General features: G+C 38.8%; 1 protein-coding gene and 1 pseudogene across 2 annotated transcripts in view; one reads left to right on the top strand and one right to left on the bottom strand.

Moving 5' to 3' along the window:
- Positions 1-20657, bottom strand: part of TASP1 (taspase 1) — a 239160-nt gene that overhangs the window by 101012 nt on the left and 117491 nt on the right. The gene's annotated exons all lie outside the window — the stretch shown is intronic.
- LOC136135143 (replication protein A 32 kDa subunit pseudogene) lies at positions 10180-10987 on the top strand (annotated as a pseudogene).

The raw sequence follows: 20657 nt of genomic DNA, 5'->3' as shown, positions 1-20657 counted from the left end.
AGAGAAGCGGGAAAGTCACAGAGGGACCCTCCAGACCTGAAGGAGTCATACAGCTGGGACCTAGGGACACCTCTGCAGCACCCTGCCTGGCTGATGTTCAAAGTCCAGTCCAAGTGACTGCTATCGCTGTGGGTGTCAGTGTGAGCGGATGGCACTAGGAACTCTGCACCCCACCCCCACTCCTTAAGTCCCCAAGAAAAGGAGGAAACAGGAATCCCCAAAGCCACTAATGGCATCTTCTTTATGCCAGGCACTTGTTAGGCACTTGTATTAAAGCAATAAATAAAACATAAAAATATAAAAGAAAACTAATCACAAAGAAAAAGGTGATCTCCAAAAAAAATTTTTTTAATTTAAAAATTTAACTGGTAAGTTACATATTCCCAAGCAACAGAAGAGGTCAGAAGGCTAATATCTTAAAGATGCTAAGGCAATAAACAAACAGAAAAACACCTGTCAACCTAGAATCGGTTAAACTACCATTCTGGAGTGAGGGTGAATAGAAACAGTTTCAGACTTACAAACTCATTTCTTTGAGACTTAAGCTCCCAGCTTACTTCTACTCTGCGCAACACTATACCTTGTCATAATTCTTACTGATTTTAACATATACTAGATATTAAAATATTAGGTATTACCCAATACCTTAGCTTCTGGATTTTCTGAAATCCTCTCTTCAAATTATCCACACTGCCTTGTAAGTTCACTCCCACGATTCTGCCATAATCAATAACATTAACTTCTCCTTAGTCCCAGCTGCAGTCATCCGACCCCTCCTAACTTTCCAGCTCATCTCTTGACTACTCTAATTCCAACATTCCCTCTACCTCACCAAAAGTGCCATCCCATTAATTCTGCTGCTTTGTAACTATCCCTCACTGCCCTTAGATCCTCACTTCCTTCCTTATCCAACTAAAATTCCATGCTTCATCAACTTATACCCTTTCTCTTACTCCTGAAAGCCTCCATGTTTTGCTCACTTCATCAAACTTATCTGGCAAAAGCCCACGCTGGAGTATCAGTCAGAATAACTATATGAGCCTGCAACAATAAACACCCCCCAAATCTCAGTGGCTTAATACAACAAAAATATAATTTCTCATTAATGTTATAAGTTGTACCTGGGTCACCAGGGAATGTGCTTCCAACAGTCACTCAGGAACAAACCCAGGCTAATGGAGGCTCCATCATCTATAACTGCACATCCTGGATCATATCCCCTCCAGGAGAATGAGAGGGCTACCCAGGGCCACTTTACAGCTTTAGCCTGGAAGTCACACAAATCATTTCCACGCTAGTCCACTGGCCAGAAATAGCCATATGGCCACATGGTCTCAGGCAACTGCAACGGGGAGCGGCGGGGCGGTGGGGGGGAGAGGTGGAGGGGGTGGGCTGTGAAACACAGAGGAGTGTATGGATATTCAGGGAGCACTATGCTAAATGTCTCTGCAACATCTGACTAAATCCAACTTCCCATGCCTGCACCTGCACAGCTAAACGAGGTGCAGACGTCATCCTGTGAGCAGGGGGTGACATTCATGGGCAGGAAGGCCTACCCATTGAGGAAGGTGGGAGACAAAGGACAGACCCAGGTACCAGACAGCATTGCTGGGTAGCCCGACCAGCCCCAGTCTCCTCTGAGGTGTCTTGTTACATGAGATTTAAAACAAAAGAAAATAAAATCTATCTGTTTAAGCCACTATAATTGAGTTCTCTTTTTTAAGCCCAAATGAATTCTTCTTTTTTTCTTTATTTTGGTAAAATATATATATATATAACATGAAATTTACCATTTAATCATTTTTTAAGTGTACAATTCAGTGGCATTTTTACTCGCATTGTTGTACAATCATCACCACCATCCATCTCCAGAACTTATTCATCTTCCCAAACTGAAACTGTACCCATTCAACAACTCCCCCATCCCCCCTGCCCTCTAGCCCTGGCAACCACCATTCTACTTTCCATTTCTATGAATTTGACTACTCTAGGTATCTCATGTAAGTGGAATCATACACTTTTGTCCTTTTGTGACTGACTTAATTCCCTTAATGTAATGTCCTCAAGGTTCATCCATATTGTAGCATGTTTCAGAATTTCCTTCCTTTTTAAGGTTGAATAATATTCCACTGTATGTACATACCACATTTTGCTTATCCATTCAACCACCAAGCAACATTTGGGGCCAAATGCATTCTTTTTTTTTTTAATAGATCTTTATTGGAGTGTAATTGCTTCACAATACTGTGTTAGTTTCTGTTGTACAACAAAGCAAATCAGCCATATGCACACACAGGTCCCCATATCCCCTCCCTCTTGAGCCTCCCTCCCCTCGCCCCTATCCCACCCCTCTAGGTGATCGCACAGCACCGAGCCGATCTCCCTGTGCTATGCTGCTGCTTCCCACCAGCCAACTATTTTACATTCAGTAGTGTATACATGTCAATGCTACTCTCGCTTCGCCCCAGCTTCCCCCTCTCACCCCATGTCCTCAAGTCCATTCTCTATGTCTACCTCTTTATTCCTGCCCTGCAACTAGGTTCATGAGTACCATTTTTGGTTTTTGTTTTTAGATTCTATATATATGCGTTGGTGGGAATGTAAATTGATACAACCACTATGGAAAACAGTATGGAGGTTCTTTAAAAAACTAAAAATAGAACTACCATATGACCCAGCAATCCCACTACTGGGCATATACCCTGAGAAAATCATAATTCAAAAAGAGACATGTACCAAATGCATTCTTAATCTATATAGATAGCCATTTGCTGGTGAAAGAAAATGGCTCAGAAAACTTTACATTGAAAGAAGATGACTTCTTCCATTCAAACATACAACTTTGTATTGAGTCAAATACAATTTCTGATAAGTTCATGTAGATGTATTTATCAGACACCATTAGCAGGAAGACATGAAAAAGATTATTTGGCTTGATAACATTTATCTTAACTGAGTTATTTTGGAAAATTCGTGATATGTTTAATTTCTACCAAAAACCAAATTTCTTTATAATTTGTTTGAATAAATAAGACTGATTTGATTAAAATAAATCCTTATGATGCCTGAAAACGGAGTCTTAGATATTTAAGAGCCCCTTTTATCCACGTAAAGGACGACCACTTCCCTGAGCCATGTGAAACCACTTCTGCGAGGCCATCGTTAGAGTGCCTATTTGTGGGTTTGTTTAGAATCCAGAAAAAGTTGCCAACTCTGGGAAACTAGAAGAGTTAATAGAGTATCTTTGTTTTTTCCTCATCTTGATGTTTCCAACAACGCCATCATTTCTCTAGTGAACACTCTGGCCTACGTTACAGAAGAGCTTCTGTATCTTTACTAAAGGAAAAACCTGAGAATTGTGGGTTAAGCAGCAGGGTCACCTTCTGTGTTCTACGTATTCAATTTTCTCATTCTCTCATCCATTCTCTCCCTCTCCCTCTCCCTCTCCCTCTCCTCCTTCTCCCTCTCCCTCTGTCACACACACACACACCTCCCTCTCCCTCTCCTCCTTCTCCCTCTCCCTCTGTCACACACACCCACCCACACACACACACACACACACACACACACACACACACACACACACCCCTCCCTACCTTAAGGCCATAAAGTCCTGTAGAGTAAGGGTTAGTATTTTCTATTCGGCAGTCAGACTGATGTTTGAATCCGGCTGAGTTGAGTCTGGGACTCTTTATTTAAGTCTCAGTTTCCTCTACTGTGAAAATGGGGAATGGGAGTAGTAACTACCTCACAAGGACAAAATGAGACAACAAACGTAAAACATTCAGCGTGGGGTTGGGCACTGAGTAAGCACTTCATACTGCAATGGATAATGACTGCCTTAAGAAAAACCATTAGCTATCACTTTCTTGTCTCTCCTCATCCTTTTCTCTGTATTTTGCTTCTGTTAGAACAAGGTGATTCCCAGCTAGCCTGACAATCATCACTGAGAGCCTAGAATACATTTAAAGAGGAGTTTAGCCTTTGACTTGCAATTCTGAAAGCTGCTGCTTCCAAGAAAGCTGAGCTCTCACCTAGGGTCAAAATGATCACGTGGGTAAACCTTTCATTATCAGAACAAAACAAATAATATGATAAAGATTTCACTTAGTTTGGTAGGAAACATTTTAACTGTGGTTATCCAGGGATTATGGGTTATGCATGATTTTTGTTTGTTATGCATTCCTTCTGTTATTTTTCCCAATTTCCGTAATAAACACCTATCTTTTTTTCCCAAGAGGTTCAATGCCCAACATCAATGCTACACTCCTGCATTCACCATACTTTCTCTTCAGGTACAATAGTAAAGGGCAAGGCAGGGTCTCCCATTATGGGATTTGGTCCCATACACTTCACTGCCCTATATCTGAGTTCGTGAAGAATGCTCCAGGTGTTTTATTTCATCCGCCCTCCATCACACATTTGGTATTTTCACTTCAGCATTAGTGATAGATGCAGCCTTCAAATTAAGATAATTAAAAATATGTAATATAATAGCCCAATAAAGTCATATTGTCAAATCACGTTTTAGTTCCAAAAGGTTAAGTGGCAAACTGAAAAGCATTTGCAATAAGGACAGAGAAACATGAAAACTTACCAACTCTTGGCTGACATTTAAGATATATCTTCACTGCATCTCAAGATAATTTTTAATTGTTTTATATTCATCTCATTTAGTGGTGGCAGCAGTGGTGGGCATGAGCCAGATTATTACAAAACGAAAATTTAAAAGGCCGTTATGTGTCAAGTTTTTAATGTAGGGTTTTAATGGACTGTTTAAATGGTAGAGGATTAGGATATAATTCCTGCAGAGGACCTAAAAATGAGATTAGGATTTTTAACTATAAATCCTAATCCCACAGATCTTTCTCTTCTTCTGGAGACTTTATTTCTTCTAAACCACTCTAACCTAAGTTCTGATACAAAGACCCCCAGAGAGGGAGAGTGAAGCTGCATTCACAGGAGAGAAATAACCCACATTCCCAGGCAGCCTGCATCCCAGAGCAGGATCAGCAGCAACAAAAGCTCACATTCAGTACCCCTGGCACACTACACATCTCCAAGGCTTCCTGATGATCTTCAAGTATTTATGTCATCTTATAAACGCTGCCATCCACTCTCACTGCGGCGAGTGGGCATCTGAAAAATCTTTTAACACATCCCCTGTTAGAAGTCCACAGGGACAGATAAGTAATGAGGAAAGGCCTTTCCAAATCTAAAAGGAAACATTTGGTACTTCAGTTTCCACTATTGCAACATCTCTTTTTCAACAAAGGAATTTATTACACAGTACGTCACCTTTTCCCTGTCAGAGGATTTACTGCCAATTTTGGAGTTGGGTTACTTCTGGTTTTCAAGTCTGTCTTGTGAAATTAAAGAGAGGGCTGCCTTAAAAGTGATAGAACACACGTGATTTCAGTCTTCACAGTGTCCCCATGGCTATCAAACCTGGAACCTATTACATACAAGAAGAAAACATAAGGAGCTTTATAAAGAGATGGAATAAGTAGTGAAGATGTCTGATCCGGTCTAGTCCAAAAGGTATGGTTACCAACACACATTTAGTGTCTCCCCAGTATTCAGTTCTCTCTAACCTGTAACCATCAGCATACTTTGGATATTTACAATAATCTATCAAAAACAACTCAGGCTTTTCCGATTTTTTTTAATAAATAATAAATAACCAATAGAAAAACCAATTTTACAACTATCTCCTAGAGACCTCTCTTACAAACTAGGATGCAACTGATATGTGCTTTAGCCTTTCATAATTATTTAAAATATAGAAAAATATACTAGAATGGTGACAATTAAACAGGAAAATCTCTCATGTAGAGCACAGTGCTAGGCATATGCTAAATACACTAAATGCTTGATATTTATTATTTATTATACTAGTATCAATTTTATTGAGAAGGTATAACCAAACCACAAAAGATTTATCTGAACAAGTTGCATAAATGGGAAGAATTCCAGTTTTGCGAATGCAAATATTTTCATAGACTGAAATCTATTTCAAAGAAACTAAGACATGCAAACAAACAAAAAAGTTTCAAAAAAAAAAGACATGAGTGTGAAAATCCTTGATCCAATCTGTCACAGCAGAGTGTCAGAGATCTGTGGTTAACAACACAGAGGTGCCCACCCCAAAGCTTGAGTCACTTCTTCTTTCCCTGGGCCCTTCTCTTTGTCAAAGTCACATCTCAGTGTGGGAACTTAACCAATACTCATGAGCATGAATACAGATGATGAAATAGGATCTTGCTTTCTGCTCTAAATTTTCTCAATTTAGTTATCTAAATACAACACTCTAATCAGGGCACCAGGGACACATGGTCCCAGGCAGCAGAAAGAATGAGAAAAATCACCCCAGCAGGAGTTGTTGTGTTCCTTGGCTACATTGGAGCCCTTAATGCTACTATTGCATTTGTCTGGAAAACATACTATATGTATGAGCATTAGACTTCTCTCCACTTGAGAACTTCATTAGAGCAGCAGCCATCACACAAGCAGCACTGCTGGCCATGTTCAGTTGCTGCTCCTGTACAGCTTCCATCTGGATTTCTGTTCCATCAGGGAGGTGAGGGGAACTACCTCCAGCTGTGGAACCTGAAATGAGTCACTTAAGATCTCCATATCTCAGTTTCCTCATTGGAAAAAATAAATGGCTTAGCTTAAATGATTTCAAATTCCTCAGGACAAAATTTTATAGCTGGAAGTACTTTTGGAATTTCAATAACTTTTGGTAAAATTTAGTTAAGAGGCTTGCAATGAACTGACCACTTAGGAGAAAACCCTTTTAAAAAGCTGTTAATTCATGATATAGTATAGTTAGATTATTTTTTTAATTTATTTCTTTTTTAAGGGGGAAGAGAAAAAGTCACTGACTCACTGATTCACCATTAACTGATCAACTACTGTGTACCTGGGGTTTTCACAAATGTCATCATTTAAAGGCCCTACACGTAACTTGCAAAGAAGGTACTATCATCCCAACCTGACAAATAAGAAAAGTGAAGTGGAAGAGCTAAGAGTCTAAAATCCAAGTTTTGTAACTCTAATATGCTTGTTTCAAGATAGTCCACCACTGCAGAAATAAGGCTAATATCAGCACGCAAATAAAGGAGATACAAGCAAAGAAAACTCAAAAGCCTCAAAAACCTGAATCCATGATCAAGATCAAAGTAATAATTACCTGCAGATAAGTAGCACAACAAATACTGATACCAATACTTAGGACTGTAGATAGCCCTCAATTTTAACCATGACATCCTAAAAACAATCACTAAACAGTCCCAAAGGAATAATGTTAAAAGTGGAGATTTCATTTTGCATCAAAACCATAATGTGCATTTTATGAGTTAAAAAAAAAAAAGCCAAGACATAGCTGTAAACATCTACAATAATGTAGATGTGATGTAATGTAAGATAAATATTTCAGCACACATATTGATTATATATGTAGTATGAAGCCCACAGACAGAAAGAACATAAGCAAGACAGTTATACTATACTGTAAGTTTAACCTATAACTACTAAGCCAACCAATATATTAAACATTTAATTAATAATTTTCCTAATGACAAAGTTTAGAAGTGATTTATGAGGGTGATTTGAATGGCCAGGGCCTCTTTAAAAGCCAAAAAGGGAAGTTTGAGTTGATGTTACATCTCAGTAAATTGCTCTGTACAAAAGAGAGGCAATATATAAATCATTTCATCAGTTTCAAAGCTGTACTCAGAATTTAAAAACAACATTCAGTGTTTAGAGGCCTTGTGAAATAAGATGGAAAAAAAGTGTTAAATCTGTTCACCAGTCATTGCTTATCCCTTTCGCTACTCAACACAGCATCAAGGGTGGTTCTGAGATTGAAGAAAGGCAGAAAAGTTCTGAAGGTGGAAAGGAAAGTGGTAATCATATTCATTTGTCTAGATCAGAGTAGAAATTAAGGAATAAGAATAAAGAAATGGTCCCAAAGCTTTCCTACCACCAACTAGCATAACCATCATATAAGCAGGTAAAAGAAGGAAAAAGCAAAACAGGTAGACCACAACAAATGAGACATGCAGCAAAAGGCAAATAAATAGACAATATAAAATTTAGCATTTTTCAAGGTTTTCGTTTGACACTATTATTAAGAAATAATGTTAGTAAAAGAAGGAAATACACACACTTGTATTACTTTTTAACTTTTTATTTTAGACAAGAAATTTATTTACAATTTTATTCAATTACCTAAGATTATGCTTCCTAACTTCCCCAAAGTTATGAGAAAAAAAGATATCTTTGCCTAAAATTAAACAGTTTCAGTCAATACACAGAATTCTCCACGAAAATCCATGCATAGATTCCATAGGGTCCACAAACCCCAGATTAAGAACCCACACAGCTATCATTTTATTTAAAAATCTACAAGCATATAGTTATAAACCAGTAGGCTAAACTTTCATTTTGATTTCCAATAAAAATATTTACTGCTGAGACCATGAACTCCATATGAGAAAGCAACAGTGAAAATATCATTACCCAGAGGCTAACGTGGAAATTACAGTGAAAATAATAAAATTAGGTTATCATATTAGAATCATACCATTTCCTGTTAAAAAGAAATAGGGATCCTTGGGAAAATGACTGGTTCTGAGTCTGGCTAAAGAAGTGACCAAGAGGAGCCTGAGGTATCTTGTTCTACTGAAAAGCAAGGAAGCTATCAAAGATCGTCATGGCAAAGACCACAGAAGCCAGCTTAAAGTGGCTTCCATTGACAAGAGATGGAACAATTTTACCAGCCAAAATAAAAAGGTTCCAAACTCTTTACCATGTCTTGCAAGCCACCAAAACTGATCACTTGAATTTCCACTTCTAGTTAAGATGAAGAAATCTACAAGATTCTATCACCCCCACCCTAACAACAAAAGCCAACAAGAGCCACCCTAACAATGAGAACCAATAAGCCAGTTAAGCTACAACACTACAGTTTTTTAAAAACTCAGAGGGATAATGATGCAAAAATACCTCAAAGAACTAAATTCCCAAAAGGGACAAGCCCTTCCTATGACAGAAGAGGCCAATGGCTTTTTTATCACCCAGAAGGCAGTGGGGAAAGGAGAAATGCTACAGACAAGGTTAAGGAGAAACTAGCTGAACTAGTCATTTAACAAACTTTAAATGACCATAGGTGCTGACAGGATGAATTAGAATCCAGAGAAGCCCCATTCACTGAGCAAATCTGATTTCACTCATTGACTCCTTCCTGTAGGTCCTCACCAAGAGCAGGGCTTCCTGGGGCAGGGCTGGGGAGCTGAAAGATATCCACACCCTCAGGCACACAGGTCCTCCATAAGTGTAAAGCAGAAGCTGCTGAAGGCTGGGAACAGAAGAGGAAAACTAAAAGACAGCCTCCTCACCTACCTGGATGCATAGAGCTATCACCCAAGGCAAAGCAGTAAAAAAAAAAGAAAGAAAGAAAGAAAGATAAAGGAGGGATAGGGAAAGGGGGAGGGAGAGGGAGAAGGAGAGAAAGAGAGAAGCTTCCCCGTGATTCCAAAAGCTGACAGGTGAACAATAAATAACATAAAGAGATATCGGGAGTTTTGCTGGTATTCAGATCCCAAGCTCTGCCTAATGGTAAATCCTAATACTAGCATTGAAATATTGAAAGCCAGGAGTGAATTGTATCCACTGCTGCAAGAATACCCAGCCCCAACTCAATTCCAAATAACACTGCAGATGTATGTAAAAAGGAGTGTGTCCCTTTTTAGTGGCAAATATTTTCTTCAGTCTTGTCTGTATTCCAAACATAATCTTTAGCATACAATCAATAATTATGAGATAAATGAAAAAGCCAAAAACATGCCCTATAAACAAGAGAAGGAACAGTAAACAGAAGCAGACCACTAATGGCCCAGATGCTGCAATTATCAGATACAAACCTTAAACTAACTAAAATAATTATTTTATGTAACTATCTAATGGAAAAGGTGGAAATTTTCATAAAAATATGGGAAATCTCAGCGAGACAATCTTCAAATATGAACCAAATAGAAACACTTTAAATAAAATATATAGTATCCAAAATGAAAATGCATTCAATGGGCTTAAGAGCAAATAGGAGGAGGCGGTTAGGGGAACCCACCAGGCCGGAACCTTCTGGAACTCTTTCCTGAGGGAATCGTGACGAAGATGTGGACCAGTGGATTTGAAAGCTATAGCAGTTCCTCTTTTGGGGGAGCCGGAGGCTACACACAGTCCCCTGGGGGCTCTGGATCACTGACACCTTCCCAGGCTGGAAGGAAATCTAGAGCCTGAGCTCAGCAGATTGTACCCTGTACCATATGTCAGCCGCTTTCTGCTACTCTGGTTAATGAAGTGTTCAAACTTGGAAATGTTGAGATTTCACAGGTCACTATTGTGGGGATAATCAGAAATGCAGAGAAGGCTGCAACCAACATTGTTTACAAAACAGATGACATGACGGCTGCACCCATGGATGTTCACCAGTGGGTTGACACAGGTGATGCCAGCAGTGAAAACACTGTGGTTCCTCCAGAAGCGTATGTGAAAGTGGCTGGTCATCTGAGATCTTTTCAGAACAAGAAAAGCCTGGTAGCTTTTAAGATCATGCCCCTGGAGGATATGAATGAGTTCACCACACATATACTGGAAGTAGTCAATGCACACATGATGCCGAGCAAGTCTAACAGCCAACCCTCAGCAGGGAGAGCACCTATCAGCAATCCAGGAATGGGTGAAACTGGGAACTTTGGTGGGAATAGCTTCATGCCAGCAAATGGCCTCACTGTGGCCCAGAACCAGGTACTGAATTTGATTAAGGCTTGCCCAAGGCCTGAAGGATTGAACTTTCAGGATCTCAAGAATCAGCTCCAACACATGACTGTAGCCTCAATCAAGCAAACTGTGGATTTTCTAAGCAACGAGGGACACATCGATTGTGGATGATGCTCATTTTAAATCCACAGACGCAGAATAACTGGATCTAACTGGGTACCCGAGATATTTTCCAGCTGGACTTTTTACACAATCTCTTGTCTCCAGCTGTACATATATTTGGAAGTATATGTACTACTTCTAGGAAGTAGGTTTCATCTATAAAAGGTTTCAATTGACATCCTTTTGAAACTTACTACTCTTCTGTGTTTTTGTTTTTGTTTTTTGTGGTACGTGGGCCTCTCACTGTTGTGCCCTCTCCCGTTGCGGAGCACAGGCTCCGGACGCACAGGCTCCGCGGCCATGGCTCACAGGCCTAGCCGCTCCGCGGCATGTGGGATCTTCCCGGACCAGGGCACGAACCTGTGTCCCCTGCATCGGCAGGCGGACTCTCAACCACTGTGCCACCAGGGAAGCCCCTCTTCTGTGTTTTTGAAGCTCAGAGGGATATGGGCAATTGACAGGGATGTAAACCAGGGCGGAATTTCTTAAAGAAGTTACAAATTAGTTAGTTACAATATCAGGATAAATGGAATTGGAAGAGGGATGCTACCAAGAGCATCTTGAGCATACTCAGGAGTTTTTATTCCTGAATTGTTTCCTGTTAAGAGTAGGACTAGGGCCTGTCAGCAGAGAGCTAGCCACGAAGCCCATTAACCTCTGCCTGTTTTTGTTCCCCACTGTGGTTATGTGTTGTTACTTTCAGAATTGCACTTTCTTTCACCTTGTCATAATTGCTGCCAAAAGTGTGTTTTTATAAGCATGGGGTTCTAGAATGGTGGCTTCATGGGGCAGAGAGAAAGATATGTGTTTTGTACAAAATAAGTACATTCATATGTTTAATAAAATAGTTCTACTATTGCAGTAACTTGTAAAAATGTTATTTTTTTACACTGTAATAATTAATACTTTATCATGTCAGCTAATTCTGAGATAAGTTAATGAGGTGTAACATGCAAATAAAAGTTCTATAACTGCTTTAAAAAAAAAAGAGCAAACAGGATAGCAAAAGAAAGGATCAGTGAACTTAATAATAGTCATAATAAATTATCCAAACTGAAACATAGAGAGGTAAAGAATGACTAAAAATGGAACAAAGCTCTCCATATCTACAGGATAATGCATACAATGACAATCCCAGAAGTAGAAAAGAGAACAGGACAGAAGAAATACCTGAAGATATAATGGTTGAGAATCCTCCAAACTTGGCAAATGACATCAACCTAATAACCCAAGGAGCTCAGCCCAAAAAGGATAAACACAAAGAATAACAGATTTAGGGACATTATAATCAAACTGCTGAAAACCAAAGATAAAATATTAAAAATAGGCAGGAAAAAAAAAGGCATACAAGGGGACAACCATAAAACTTCTCACCAGAAACAGAAGGACAATGGAATGACATTTTTAATTACTGAAGGAAAACACAGTCAATATAGAATTCTCTATGCAGAGAAAATATCCTTCAAAAATAAAGGGGAAATAAAGACATTTCTGATAGAATAAGATGAGAAGACTCATCACCAGCAGATCTGAACCATAAATATACTAAAGGGCATTCTAAGGAAAATAATACCAGCAGAAGACTGATGTTAGAAATAAAGAGTACCAAAAAGAGAAACCACTTGGGTAAATTATTTTTTAAAAAACTTTAAAGCTATTAGGCACGTGTGGGTGTGTACTTGGGTGTGTACATGGGTGTAAATTTCTTTAAAAGACAACTGACTATTTAAAGCAAAAATAAATAATGATGAGATACTGTGGCATTTATAACATAATATGGACATTAAAATATATTCCAAGACCTCAAAGGGTGGGAAAGAAATAATGGATTTATACTGTTGAAAGAATCTTACATTGTTTGTGAAGTAATATATTATTATTCTAAAGCAGACTATGGTAAATTAATGATGCATGTGTAGTCTCTAGAGCAACCACAAAAAACATAATACACAAAAGTATAACAAAATGTTAATAGAGAAAAATAAAATGAAATATTAAAAATAACCCAAAGGAAAACAGGAAAAGAAGAACAGAGGAACAAAGGAAACAAAGAACAAATAGAAAACAAAAAGCGAGATGGTAGATTTAGCCCAATCATATCAATAATTACATTAAGTGTAAATGGACTAAACACTCCATGTAAAAAGGCTCAGATTATCAATGTGCATTAACTTTAAAAGGGGAGGGACCCAGTTTGTTTATAAGAAACATACTTTAATATAAAGACAAGATAGACTAAAAGTAAAATGGGTGGAAAACAATATACCAGACAAGCACTAAACATAAGAAAGCTGGTGTGACTATATTAATGTTAAGCAAGGTAAACATCAAAACAAAGAAGACTATCTAGAGATAAAGAATATTTTGTAATAATAAAAGTATCAATTTGTCAATACACAATGAAATATTAAAAGTTAAAATTTTTTTTAATTTTACAGAGCAACTATATGGACAAATACTACAGAAACATAATATTTAGTGAATGAAGTAAATCACAGAGGACCATATAATACCATGTTCCTACGGCTCAATAAAAAAAATCATAAAACTAAACAATATACTGTTTTGAGATACACACATATGTGATTAAACTTTTTTTTAAGCAAAAAAAAAAAAAAGATACACAAAATTCAGGATTGTAGTTATCTACGGAGAAGATGCAGGGGTTTGGGAAAGAATAGAAGAGGATACAGTACTATTACTTGTGTTCATTTTTAAGCTAATGATAAGTTCAAGGAATGTGATTTCATTTTGTTTCATAACTTACATATATAGTACATTATTTTATATGTATCCAATAATGCAATTTTTAAAAACTTATTTCTTAATAAGAAAAAAAGATACAATTCGTCAATATCCACCAAAATCCTTAAAAATGGCCATTCCTTTTGAGTCATAAAGTATATTTCTAGGAATTTATGGTATACAAAAGCTATGTACAAGAAAATCACTGTTTTTAGAAAAGAAAAAAAAAACACCAGGAAATAACCCACTGGTCATTCTAAGAGACTAAAACCACCATAGAATAGAATTTTATGCAGCTATTTTAAAATAATTAAGTTACTATTTAAATAGCTACCTTAAGAGTTCGTAAATTCCTAAACTGTGTAAGTTAAACTGGGGGTACTTACCTGGACAATCATGGATTGTCCAGCTAGGAACTCCATGAAATTTTTCTAGAATTGTGTGTACACTTATGCAGATAACTGTGTTCACATGAATGTTTCTAGGGAGAGAGTCCATAGCTTTTAGGTTCTCAAAGAGAATGATTACTCAAAAAAAACAGTTATTAAGGTGGTTAGTCTTAAAGATGGCTCCCAATGAACAAAGCTGCCCAGTATTCACACTCATATGTAATCCCCTCCCACGATGAATCTGGATTGACCCTGTGATTCACTTTACCTAACGCAATGCCAGTCCCAGGCCTAAACCCTAAAGAGGCTTGATAGCTTTTGCTTTTGTACTTTGAGTGTCCTGAGTGACCATGTAAGAATCCAGCTGCCTTGAGGGAGAGGCCACATTAGAGCAGGATTAGCCCTGATACTACATGGGTAGCCAGCAAGGTCAAAACACCCCAGCAAACCAGCTGAGTCCAACCTTCTGGTTGTGCCCACCAAACACCTGGTTAAACCACTATCTGAACGCAGCCACATGAGAATCCCCAAGCATAACCAGCAAAAGAACCATCCACTTGAGAACCAGTTAACACATATAATCATAAGAAAAGGGTTATTCTTCTAAGTCACAGAGTTTGGGGGTGATTTGTTTAACAGCAATAGGTAGCTAAACAGCTACCCACTGCTAGTTCAGACTGAGTAACCTCACCTAAGAACCTAATATTTTGCAATATGATGGCTGAAACAAAAATCAGCAGCTATCCATCAGAGGATACATCACTCCCCAGCCTTCTGTGCAATTCCTGTCCATGCACACGCACACACACACACACACATGACATTTATATAATAGCTTCATTGAGTAAAAACAACTTTACTTTGATTTCATGTACTTTATTTACATAGGTCCTTGTATTACACATAAATGAAACACAGATCAAGCATCTAACTTTGCCCTTATATTAAATGAGATGAAAAGAAGTAAGACCCGCACATGACCCCTCATTTAAAATATTACAGTGGTAGGGACTTCCCTGGTGGCACAGTGGTTAAGAATCCACCTGCCAATGCAGAGGACATGGGTTTGATCCCTGGTCCAGGAAAATCCCACATGCCACGGAGCAGCTAAGCCTGTGCGCCACAACTACAGAGCCCGTGTGCTGCAACTACTGAAGCCCGTGCGCCTAGAGCCCATGCTCCACAAGAGAAGCCACCGCAATGAGAAGCCCGTTCACTGCAATGAAGAGTAGCCCCGGCTCTCTGCAACTAGAGAAAACCTGAGCACAGCAATGAAGACCCAACACAGCCAAAAATAAATAAAATAAAATAAATAAATTTATAAAAATAAATAAAATATTACAGTGATTACTTATGTAAATCACTTTCCTTCCCTCTGAACTAAAAAAGAACAACAAAGTAGACTGAGGTTCCAAGAACACACATTTGAAAGGTATTTTATAATGCCAATAAAATAGCATTGTTTTATGTCATAGTAGGACGATTACAATGCTTACTGAACAGAAATACTTTCTCTTTATTAATTTCCACAATAATCTTGCAAATGATACTTGAGAGGCACCCAGATTCAAGCAGAACCAGGAATCCTGTCCCAGAACCAAGAAGCAAAGCAGAACATAAACAATATGAAAACAGCCAGATCCCATTTCATCTATTCAATCTGAGTGAAATGAAGATATAAACAAACTTTGTGGTGGCATGGTGTTTTTTTTTTAATCTAACTGCATTTGATTTTTCAAAACAAAAACATCCATTTTCCACAGCCAGCTTTCTGTTAGCCAAAAATAATGGCAAGAGGCATAGCTTTGGTAAGGACAGATTTAAATGATAACTACATGTTTTTAACTCTCTAGATACCTACCTATACCATTTCTAGTACAACAACAGCTGATTACATTTCTATTTGGCCCCTCTACTTCTTCACATTTCTCTACTGTCATTGAGTGAAGTCTGTTTAGATTCTTTCAGCACTCAGGCACTGTTTGACTTTTCTAAACCTCAGTTTTCTCATTTGAAAATGAGAATCATTATGTAAAAAGTACTTAGCACAGTGCCTGACCATAGTAAATGCTCAACAAGTGGTCAGTTTAGCTGGATACTGGTGGTCACTCACACAGCATTTATTTCCTTCTCCGGTCCTAAGAGAATCCTGATCTTGTTCTGCTTTCCACCCCCACCCCTGCCCACAGTCATGAACATGACCTACCTAAGGGCATGTTCTGTGCTCATGACTGGTTCATGGGTAATCCCCTTTGTCAGTGAGTAGCTCAGGAATGGGCCTGTGACCCAACATTAGTCAATCAACAAAATGCAAAAAGTCAGCTGGGGAGCGCCTGAGAAGTGTCCCTCACTCCTAGAAGAGAGTTACACAAAGAGATTGTTTTTCCTTCCTCGAGAGATTTCATGTGATGAGTTTTTCTGGCAATGCAATAGCCATTCTGCCATCAGCCTGAAGAAGAGGCCAGCAATGATGACAGCATAGCAAGCAAGGGACATGGAGAACTGGATACTTGATGTCAGCAATGTAGCCTTGAACCAATGAACCCTGCAGTCCACCTACCTTGGAACCTCCTCCTTTGTGAAACCACTGCACTCCTTGTTGTTGAGCCAGTTTGAGTAGTGATTTCTGTTACCTAGAGCTCAAAGTACTCTAATTACCACAATCATGGAAGCGTGTGAAAACTTCAATGGATTTTATCAAAACTAAAATTAAACCACCCTTCTCTTTAGAGCAGAGCTCTCAGCATGAATATCTAAAGCTCTTAAACAAGCAGGAGCACTAGCCCTGGTTTTCCAACGTGGAACAATTAAGTCATTTTGCCAATCAGAATCTGTTTGACAGTTCTTCAAAATATGCAAAGGGTTACTGAGTTCAAGTCAACAGACATTTATTGAGTACCAACCATATCTTTAAGGCACCGGCTTCTTCCTCAAGGAGCTCTCAGGCTTTATAAAGGGGAACAACCATAAATGGTACATGCGCTACCTCATGGCACCACTGACCACGAAGGGAGTAAATCTTTGGACTGGGCAAGGGAAGCAGGGAGGGTAGGAGGGAGGCCGAAGAAAAGAAAAGACACTTGAGCTCAACCTTGAAGGATGAGCCAGGCTTTTCCAGGTGTCATAAGGATGGAAGGCATTCTAAACAGGAGCAGAAAGAGAAACATGCACTCTTTTCTCAAGAAATTGCACTAAATTGTTTACATTACAAAGACAGATATAAAGAAATGAAGTAAATGATGATATCTAGGACTTGCTAATGAGAATTGCCCAAACTTGAAGATCAAAATAAAACTTACCTGTGCAATGCACACAGTGAGTTCTGAAACATATCCGTGAACTTGATGACAGGGCAGGGTTTAACCTACAAAAGTTGTGCTGAGGAAAGCCCAGGGCTGTGCACAAACTCAAGTCTGTTGTGTGAATGCTTATTCCAGATGCAAACAGGCTACAACTCTAATGTGAAAGGCTCCAAAGAAGGAATTGCTACTAAGATATGAAATGAAATCAAAACTGATAAGACAAATCAGATGAATGAAGACATGTAAGACAAATATATGAAAAATATTTCCATTAAGAATATTATGTCTCGGACTTCCCTGGTGGTGCAGGGAATCCACCTGCTAATGCAGGGGACACGGGTTCGAGCCCTGGTCGGGGAAGATTCCACATGCCGCAGAGTAAATAAGCCCGTGCGCCACAACCACTGAGCCTGTGCTCTAGAGCCCATGAGCCACAACTACTGAAGACCGCGTGCCTAGAGCCCATGCTCCGCAACGAGAGAAACCACTGCAATGAGAAGCCCATGCATCACAACAAAGAGTAGCCCCCGCTCGCCTCAACTAGAGAAAGCCCACATGCAGCAACAAAGGCCCAAGGCAGCCAAAAAAATAAATAAATAAAATTAGCAGAATTCAATCAGAAGCTTATTATTCTATCATCAATATTAGTAAATAATGATTATTATGACAGATTATAACACATACAATTTACCAGGAAATTATGAAGAACCAAGAAAACTTTCTCATTTATGGCTAGAATACAGAGAAATAGATGGGGAAAACAGAACTCTTCAGTATTACAAAATATACAACACTGAATCCCAACTAACAGGAGGTGCAATGGTACAAAGTGATAACATCAATGATAATTAGCATATCTGTATGTCTCTCCTCCATAAAGAAAGATGCTCCAGTCCTGGTGGGAGCAGGTGGACACACCCTTCCAACCTGCTCCCTCCATTATGATTCCAGCCCAAGTCTGATTTCCAAGCCCATGATATCCCATACCCCAAAACCGCCTCTGGAATGTACCTGCTCTTCCATTCAACGTTGGTCCATGCAGACCTGAAATGATGACTCTGGAATTTTAAAGAACTCTAATTCTTTCCTGTCTAACTCATATTTTTTTAAATGACTATCCATGTTTTCTACTAGCCAATGCTTGTTAAAATTTTTTTTTTCATCAAAGACAAATACAAGAAACAAGTAAATGTACTTTTTCATGATATGAACAAAACATTCTGAAAATAAAAATGTAAGGTATCCTTTGGTCATGATGTGTTATACTATGGGCTCAATCATGCTGTGATTCACTAATGAGAACCATGACATGTATTCAATAAAAAGCTAATAAAAATGCAAACTGACTGCTCCTACATTTTACACTGCAGTGTCTCCATGATTCAACAATAAATCTTTTGGCCCAAATTAACCAGCCACCATGGACAGAGCTGGTTAAAATAAAACACATTTGATTCAGCATTCTGCCTTTCTAACCCCTCTATCAGTACATTTTAGAGTTAGCAGGTTGTTTTATCCACTTCTGTTTGCAACACAAACTTGGTTAATTTTTATCAGGGTTAGGTGTATCCCAGATGAGTCAGGAAAGCTAATATCATTCCTGCCAGCACCATAATCCTGACTCAGTGGTCTCTAACCATGCTAGCCCATATGGTCACTCGTTAACTATCTGTTAAAGCTCTCAGGGATACCTAGGGTCAAGAATATATACCAGATCTCCTTAGCTTTAGATCCAACAGAACACGATGAGAGAAGAGACTGGTAAATTGTATGGGGTGAGTGTTATAGGCAAGGCACAGTTGGGGACAGCACCACTTCAGCCATCAAAATGCGTGTTCTGCTACTTAAAATATGATGTATGGACCTCAGCAATGGCATCACTTGGGAGCTTATGAAAAATGCAGACTCCCAGACCCACTGGATCATAATCTGCATTTTAACAGGTGATTCATACATACTAAACTTGAAAAGAATGGGTGTTTAATAAAAAAGAACCTGAGAAACTGTTTCCGAAGATACATCATTGAGATTATTATCCCAAATAACTCTCAGAAATAGAAAGCCTAAACCAAAGTTTGGGGCTGAACAACCATGTGCCTTACACTGAAAATGTCCAGGGAAACCTTAAGAGGAACCAAAGGTCCAGCTTCAAGCATCTGAGAGCCAAAGGCCTGAATTCCCTGAGTATCGTTTTTTCCTAACAGCTTGCAACATCAGACACACTATGTACCTTCAGAAAGTGATGAGTTATACCATGTACAACCTTCATAGCAACAAATTATCAATTTACAAAACTCAAAGTCAACATATTGTGCCTCACAGTCATTTAAGCTGGCAGGACTTTAAAGTACACACAAATCTGAAGTAATGCGTTGGAAATATATGATTTATGTTAAACAGTGTACTGGAATTTAAACATTCGTATGCTTCACCAAGCCCTATTCCCGGCCAATCAGTTCACTTATCAGCTTACATAGACACTTCCAACATATACTGCCCAGCTAAATTTAATATTTAAAAAAATTTAAGACCTTTCTGTGTATTTTTAAAAATAAATCTTATTTCAAGTAAATCTCCTGAGCTGCAAAAATACCACCACCACCACAACAAAATAATACCCCAAACAGCCCTGTGCTATAAAAGGAGCTGCTGGTATTGAGAGAACTCTGCCTCTAACGAGAACCTTCTACAGAGCGAATGAAGATGGCAAAGCCACGAAGGCCTTCGGTCCAGTAAGGAACACGAAGCAGCGTGTCAGAAAGAAATTGTTTTTCTGCTCCTTTTGATGGGTTATGCTTTCAAGTCAGGAAATGAGAAACAGGTGTGCCAGAGGGCACACACAGCCTCACTCCACACTAAAAAACACGCGTTTTCAATTTGCAAACATGAAAGGGACTCCTGTTGAATGAAAGAAGAAATGAAAACCCAGCTCTGTTTCTGCGAACCATATGAAGGCAGCTCAGAAAGGCTTTGACAAGTTGTTCGACTTCCTCCCTCTCCGACTGACAGCAGGTAGTGCTCGACAATGGGAAGGAAAAGGCATTCTTTCAAGTGAGAACAATCAAAGGGAGAATTACATGAAGGATCAGAGTGCTGGCATTTTAACCCATCACTTGATCTTATGCTTCTGTTTCTACCATTTCTTTACCTTGGGTTTTAAAATGAGAAGTCTGTTCTTTCACCAAACAACAACAAAGCAATGCAAAATAAGTATCTGGCCCAAAAAAAAAAGCTGAGAAAGTACAAACATCAAAAGAACATCTTGGAGCTCACT

Source organism: Phocoena phocoena, chromosome 15 (assembly GCF_963924675.1).
Source record: "Phocoena phocoena chromosome 15, mPhoPho1.1, whole genome shotgun sequence".
Taxonomy (NCBI): Eukaryota; Metazoa; Chordata; class Mammalia; order Artiodactyla; family Phocoenidae; genus Phocoena; species Phocoena phocoena.
Note: the sequence above shows the minus strand (reverse complement) of the source record. Positions and strands in the feature narration are given on the sequence as shown.